Source organism: Centroberyx gerrardi, chromosome 18, assembly GCF_048128805.1.
Source record: "Centroberyx gerrardi isolate f3 chromosome 18, fCenGer3.hap1.cur.20231027, whole genome shotgun sequence".
In the NCBI taxonomy this organism is placed as follows: Eukaryota; Metazoa; Chordata; class Actinopteri; order Beryciformes; family Berycidae; genus Centroberyx; species Centroberyx gerrardi.
The window spans coordinates 2,135,047-2,143,489 of record NC_136014.1 but is presented as its reverse complement, the minus strand read 5'-3'; positions in this window follow the sequence as shown (position 1 = coordinate 2,143,489).

The window sequence follows — 8,443 nt, the reverse complement described above, 5'->3', positions numbered from 1 at the left end:
ATGAAACCATCATCAGAACATGTACAGATTAACTGCACGGAGTACTTCTTTTTTTTTTTTTTTTCACGAGTAGTCATGTGTGCAGCTATACTTTCCCCATGTCTCAACATGCTAACAGGATTTTACCTCATTACTGTCAAGAAAGATTTAAAGGAAACATCCACCTTCAGATACTCTTATACTGTTAGATATCATCAATCTGTGATGTTCAATGCATTCCAAGAGTTATTTTATGAAATGTTGTACTTATTTACATAATTTACTTTTTTGGTGTACCCACTTTCCCTCAACCTGCCTCGTCTTTTTAAAATTTTTAAAACTTTCCTAAGTTTCCCAGAATGCCTTTCGACAACCCAGAGAGAAGGGGCGTTAACTTGTTGCTTTCAATCAAAGGTGGGCATGTGGCCATAGAAATAGCTTGAAAGTGTGCCCATTTAGCTGTGGGTTATATGTGTAAGTGGAGAGAGCAATAGTGACAGTGATAGCATAGTAAGAGCAAGAGAGTGAGAGTCTTGTGGTTGCATTGCATTCTGGTCTATTGAGGCTACTGTCGGTGGAGAAATTGGTCTCTCTTTCTCTTCTACAATGGATTTCTCCCATGTTCTTTGATTCTGAGGGACTGACACCTAAACCTAACGTTTTAGACAGATGAAACATTTTAAGCTATCAAACTCAATCGTAACTGCAGGAAATATCTCGATGTGACGTTACATTGCCTGTGTTTGACCAATTATCAGCAGGAATAAGAAAAATACACCAACAAACAACGTTGACCCAGAAATGCAAGGTATATCACCAATAGCTGTTTTTAATAACGTTACTTTTTTGGGTGGATTTTTTCTTTAAATCAGATGGAAGTCATGACTTTACCGGTGGACTAGTGTACAGCTCACTTACCCTGCATCTTCCCTCCTCCTCCTCTTCTTCCGTACTCATATGCCCCTTATTCTTTTCACTCATCTGAGAGATTTGTCAGTTGTATGTTTTTTTTCCAGTCTTTCTTACCATGGTGATACTCTGTTCTAACAGTGTTTCTGACCCTAACAGGAACGCCCATCCTCCTCTCCTCTTTCCTTCATCGCTACTCTCCAATAATTCAGTCACTTCCTATCTACTTGTTCTTTGTGCCGCTTATGCTGTGTTCACATTGTGGAAAGCCAACCACAACAGTAAACTGCCTTGTCTTTACAAACATGATTTGGATAAATAAGAGGTTCAAACACATCGTTCTCAATCCAAAAAAGCAAATGCCAAAGCAACATTCTTAGTCCAGTATTTAGCATGGTGATATATTAGCTCTTCACTAGATGTTTCTGCTGGATCTCTGCTGTAATTAGCTAGCTTACTTGTCACTATTGTAAAAATGTGACTATTATTTATGTAAATTACATGCCACTGTAAGCTGTGCCAGAGACCTGTTGATGTTGTTGTACTTCTACTGGTCGCTGATAGAGGTAGATAGATAACTTAATACCCCTTTAATTTGCATTGTATGACTGTTCGGTCTCAGTATTTGATTTCATTTCAAAATAGGTTATATTTTATAAATTGTTAAATATGACACAACTTATCTCGAATGATCAACTCGGAGAAATCGGGATTGTAGATGCAGCACGAACTGGCCGAGTTGTGACATAATCGCTCTTTCCAACATGGCTGAACAGAGCACAGTCGTACGTGAACATATGTCATACAATAAAGTAAAAAAATAAAGTACAAATGTAAAATACCTGGATATTCCTTGATAACTGTAGTGCTACGGCATTCAATTTCCTGTGGTATTTACATTTATAATTCCCTGAAATAGATTGCTTACTAGCTAGGCTATCGCTAGCTTGATTGCTAACGTTAGCTTAGAAAGCTGGCAATGTGTGTAAAGAGTTGAGGAAACATTCTCCAAGTTTCCGACCATAATGCACGTGAACGCGAACTACTCGGATGGCCGAGTTGTGATGTATTCCCGACTCGGAGAAAAGTACAACCCGATCGGCATTCCGTCACAATGTGAACACAGCATTACTGTCTCATTCTAACAGTCATTCCTCACTCCCTCCTCTTCCTCCTCTATTTGCTTTGCCACTGTGCTTATTGTACTGTCTCTCATCCTACCAGGTGCCCCACCTCCTGCCGTCAGGAAAGCTTTAAAGGAAACAGGGCGTAGAGGCAAGGCACATTACTCCGCTTCTAATTCCTTGCTAATGCAAAGCAGACGAGAGGCCTTTCCAGGGTTGCTTGTATTAACAACTAATTAGCTAACATGGACTGCTAATATTAGCTGTTAATGATAGAAACTACTTCACAGCCATATCTGTAGAAGGTTGGTGAATATATATTTTTTATTTTTGTAGATATTGCCTTCATGCTTGATATTGATAGTATTCTAGGTATTTAGATATGCAGTAACATAATGTAAATAGTCTATAGTTTACTGAGTAGAGGAGAGATTTCTGATGTGTATGTCTTTGGCATGTTTATCTCTTATCATTCCTTGCATTATCTGCATATTTCTGTGAAACAGAAAAGAAAATGGAAATATTGAGTCCAGATGCAAGCAAAACACATGTTCAGATATTTGAAAACCATTTCAAAAACGTATTTTGCTTTCAAACTGAAAAAAAATGGTGTTGAATATCTGAACTACTTGAGGTGAGCTTGATTTATTTTGCCATACTTGAATGGCCTCAAAAATGGGTGTCCTGCCTAGAAAATAAGATAAATAAAGCTCTCCTCAAGTTTATGCCTTAGCATTTTAAAATGCATTCAGCTGCTATATTTTTTCTGTTTGGTTTTTGTGTAAATCTGGTAGCGTCAAGCTGACAATGTTTCAGGTTCTGCAAAACCAATTGGCATGGATAGCATAGTTGGCGGTAGAATAGTTGTCAAGATCAAATAAAACACCCAACAATTAAAGATGAAATTAAAAGGTCTAATCATGTCTGAACAATGTATTAAATAAAGACAACCGATGTGTATTGGACCAAAAATCCAAATATGCAGTCTTCTTCCTCTCTTACACATTTGTTTCCACAATGCAAGTCTCTGAACCTGTCTCTGGGATTCAAATCTGTTCCAATGAACCGTATGAGTAGTGTTTGCATTGGGAAGACTGTGTTTTCAAATGTGTAATATGCTTTATGCACAGCAATATGATATGCAGAACGCCATTTGCAGTGGTTAAATTGGAAGGTGGGTGAGCCCTGCTCTTGCCCCGCTGCAACACCCCAATTTCACCACCTGCTATTGAGTTAATGCTTTTTTGACATTTCCTGGAAGCAGACAAAGCCAATGAACAAAGAAAGGCTTTAAAAATAAGACTATAGACTAAAGACTGTAAAACTGGAAACTCTTCCTGAAATTGGATTAATTGGTATTTGGCTTGATCTGTGTTCAATGAGTTTATGTTTGTGTGTGTCTTTGTGCATGTAGGCTATGAATGATGTGTGTGAATTCTCCTCCAGGAGGCCTCAGCAAGATCAGCTCAGACCCCATGAAGGTGGTGAACGATGCAGTGGACGAATCGGCAAACTTGTTTAGCGTAATATTAAACTTTGCTGCCAACCTGGTCGCTCCTGACGATGACGAAGGTACACACACATGCACAAACTAGAAACATACACACACATACACACAATGCACTCCATATAATTAAAGGCATACTGAGCAGGATTTCTCCCCTTGAAATAGCATACACTCATCCAAAAATGATCCTACTCAATCATTACTTAATACAGAGTAACTGGAGTTCTGCTCAGAGTGTGTGTGTTGTGAGCTGGCAGCTAGCTACCGTTGTTAGCGTAGGTTCATTGTAGTATAAAAGCTGATAGCTAAGCTAACCGGCACCTACCTGTCCAACAGAAAACAGACCAATTCCGTGTCACTCTTCATCCCCATCCTCTCTTTAATTACTCGCCAACAGGTGAAAGCCAACCCCAGATTCAGACTCTTGTTTCTGCTTGGCATTTCGGCCTTGCTGTACTTTTTTTTTACTGTTTTTTACCATTCTGGCAACCGCAGGGAGGAGGGCTCAACTTTGAAAGTTATTTATGAGCCACAACCAGCAAAATCCTACTCAGTATGCCCAGATAACATTGTTTGATGATCATGTTGGATTTGTTGATGAAGAAACTGAAGAAATACTACTCGATTATATCTGATGATGTTATGATAATACAGTGCACTTGCTGACTCATTTCCACCTCCCTGTTCTCTAGGAAACCTATACGCAGTGAGAAAAAAAGGTTTGTACTGACACAACTTTTGAGTTTAACTTCCTACTGTGATGTCTTTCATTCCACTTGATGCAGCAGCTACAGAATAAGTGTTGAATAGACTTTGCTTACTGCTATTTGAACCTCTTCTTCATGCTCTGCTACATTAAATGTGCTGTTCCTTACATGAACATATTTCCAAGGGTGGAAATATCCTACTCAAGTAGGAGTACTGTTACTTCGCTGAAATTAGAGGTAAAATTACTACTTGCATTACTTGAATGATAACGCCGGTGTAATCGTACTTTTTTCCTATCGCCATTATTGCCTATGAAAAGTCTAAACCCATCGATGTATTTGCTAGTCAGAAGCTACTGTCTGTTCTACGGCAGGTTTGCCTTACCTTCTGAAAGTCATAGCCTCTCATTGTTTTCAAAAATACATTGAAAACAGAGACATACACATATACAGTACATATACATATACACATATAGTATTTTTTTGTAACATACATACATATAGACTATTATTGAAGTTAATGAAAAAAATTATTTCTGAAATTCAGGTCATTATTCAATCTGTGAAAATCTAAAAATGTCCATCCCCATTACTCAATAACGTTACTATATTGATGTTTCTTTTGCTACTAGCCATCCAACTAGCTCGCAAGGCTAGCAAACTATAGCCAACAACCAGACAAAAACAAAACAATAATACTGTTTCTGGATGGATGTTAACTAAGCTACCATCATGAATAAATGTGAGCTTTCACTGTTATAGTTAGTTAACTTAAAGGATAAGTTTGTGATTTTGGACCTATATATAATTTACATACCTGTAGTATTTGAACCTGCAGAGTATAGTATGGAAGCCCATTCCCGCCACTCAATAAAATAAAAAACGACTAAATTGTGTTTTTTTCTCAGAATTCTGATTTTATTTCTCAGAATTCTGACTTTTTTTCTCACAATTCTGACTTTTTATCTCACAATTCTGACTTTTTTTCTCACAATTCTGACTTTATATCTCGGAATTCTGACTTTTTTTTTTTTTCACAATTCTGAGTTTATATCTCGCAAAGAAAAAGTCAGAATTGTGAGATATAAAGTCAAAATTCCGAGAAATAAAGTCAGAATTCCAAGATAAAAAAAAGTTTCTTTATTTCTCAGAATTCTGACTTTCTGAGATATAAAGTCAGAATTGTGAGAAATAAAGTCAGAATTCTGAGATAAAAACTCAGAATTCAGAGAAAAAAACTCACAATTTAGTCATTTTTTATTTTATTGAGTGGCGGGAATGGGCTTCCACAGTATATTGGCTCCCGAGTCAGCTGCTGGTTGAAACAGCAAGGCCTCTTGCTGCTAGCAATGAGTCCAAATGGTGTATGTAAAATAGCTCCAAAAAAGCCAGTCTGTGAAAACTAATACTTGAGTCAAAATGTACTTTAGTAAAAGCAAAGTTGCTGAAACAATACACCAAAAAGTACATGTGCACAAAAAACCTAATCAATTAGCCCACAGTACATGTTAAAGTACAAAAGTAGTAAGTTAATTCTACCCTTGTGTCTTTTCTGATGCTGTAGCTTGGATCTTTATGTAGCCTCCCTAGTTCGCTGACTGCTTTGTTCTACTTGGTAAAAATAGCTTACAGGAAAACAGAAAAATAGTTCAGTATATGTGGATGAGGGGCTATAGAGAGACACGTGATCTAGGTGATCACGGGGATAAAGGCTTGGCTTGAATGTTACGAGGCTAGTCCCCAGCTGACACTGATCTATGAACCATCTCAAAGATTCAGGATGGTTGGAGGAGGAGGAGGAAGTGGTGGTGAAGATTAAGAAAGCAAAAGGTACTTTATAATTACTATTTTTTTTAAATAGAGATTAATATTAGATAGATAATTACAGATCAGTCTTGTCCCTGGACCCTGTAACTACAGATTAATGGAGGTAACAAAGATAATTTACAGTACTAGCACAAGGTGTAACTTGTGAATGTTCTCATTTACAATCACAGCATTCCGCAGCACTAATGAGCTTGCCTTTACCTGCAAAATGCTTTAACATATAGCTTTCTCACTAATGTTTCTTGCTAACTCTTTCTGCTAAACTATTGAATTTCTGTTAAACTTACTTACTACTGTAGCATGTATGTGAATGAGTATTCATACTGTTGCATGCTTGATCAAATTTAATCAATGTTGTTGTTTTGTTTTGCTGCTTAATTCCAATTCTCTTTCCATATTCTAGGAGAATTTCTACCATCCCGAAGTAAAGGTTTGTATCTCTTTTTTGGCATTGTCCTATTTACAGTTTGATAATTTGCATGGACAAGGAAGCGTCTGTATTCTTGGCTGGAATAGAGTTATAGCTCTGGTTCTTGGGCAACAAGAGTATGATATCCAGAACCAAGCAGTAAAGTGCCTGCAGTGTTGTTTGATTTAATCCACATCAGATGAACATCAGTCTGTCTCTAAATGTGGTGAATTTTTCTTTATGAAGTTGATGTCAGCTAGAATCTTAGTAAATTAATTTCAATGATGTGAGCTTTGAGCAAATACTAACTGCATTGTAATATAAAATGTTCATGTTGTACTGCATGCTAGATTGATATATAAATTTATATTTATAAATATAAACACTAGAACAATAAACTCCCCATTTTCTTTATATGCATTTGAAAGCATGATTCTTGGGCCGTGTCAAGTTTGTCAAATTTGTGACTTGCTTGTCTGTCTACCGAAAGATCCCACTACATCTAATTCCCTTTTGGACCACTCTTTTCAGTGTATGCAACAGAGGGCTTTCAGGTGATGTAACACACCCTCTGGCGGCCATATTGGAGTCTCTTGGCACAGTGGCTGTGAACGATTGTGTTTCTAAACTATTAGGATACATCTGTTCAATTTTGTGTTTAGATAATGTAAGTTTATTAGCTAGCTAACCAGCATCTGGTCAGCTAACCAACACTGGCCCGGATCTACTAATATGTCGCAATCCCAGGCGCAGCGCAAGAGCAATTGCGGATGAAATTGGTACCGCCAGCACGAGGTATTTACTAAAGTATGGCACGCAAATGAGCGGAGGCGCAGATAATTAATTAGATTTGCGACTGCGCTAATATAAGGGCCACGCAATGTGCTACTCTGAGGCTTAAATTGTACATTTTTAAGTCAGCAAAGGCTACTTGTTTAAACCCTGCGATCTAATGACTTCATGTTATGCTGTGTTGATGACTGTGTCACTTTGATCTATGCGCAAAATGAGACATACTTTTCCTAGGTCTTAAATTCCGTGCGCAATCGACAGGTGATAACGGCCACCGCCTCTTGATAAATCACGTCCACTGCCAATTTCCATAAATCCCTCCGTTTATTTTGAGCCTCAGCCTTGGAACACCCACAAATGCATGGGCAATTAGACCAAAGCGCAAAAAACGGCGCACACAGATCAATCCATGATTTCAGGCGCAAATCAGTCCCTCCAGGAACTTGCGATTTTGCGATCGCAATAATTAACGCAAATTCAAGAAATCTCCGCAATATTTGCGAGAGCTTGCAGTTTTGCAAAATTGCCGCAACTTTTCCGCATGAAATGGCCAAATCAACAGACCGCTTGTGATTTGGACCAATTGTCGCATTTCGTGTCATGGTAACTTACCTCATCGCAGCGCGCATTCAGGTGGAAGATGAACAAAGCTCACCTGCCAACAAATTACTGCCGTAGACCGTGCAAAACAAAAAAAAAAGCAGCAAGAATCGAGGTGAGTGCAAAATTCAAGCTCTTGGAAGAGTTAATAGCTTAAACGGAGAGTGGGAGAGAATAGGGGGAGGCTGTGTGTGTGTGTGCGTGTGAGTGAGTAAGAGAGAGAGAGAGAAAACTTTTTTTTTTTCCTTTGCTTGCAATTTTTCCCAATTCCCGCAATTTTACCGCAAAAAAAGCACATAAAACCTCGCAAATTGTATCGCAATTTTTGAGAAAAGCCGCAGCAAAATCAAGCATTTTTGGCCGCAATAATCACAAAAAAACTCTGCGAAATCCTGGTGGGACTGATAAATGCCCTGTGCACCTTCTTAGTAGATCAGATAACAAGGTTTTAGTGCCCGCAATGCGATTTGCACTGGCGCAAACCTTTAGTAGATCCGGGCCACTGTCTTGTAAACACATCTCATTTGCACACTTGCTAACATATTGGTGTCTAATGTTGCTGCTTATCAACATTAACATCAGTTGATTT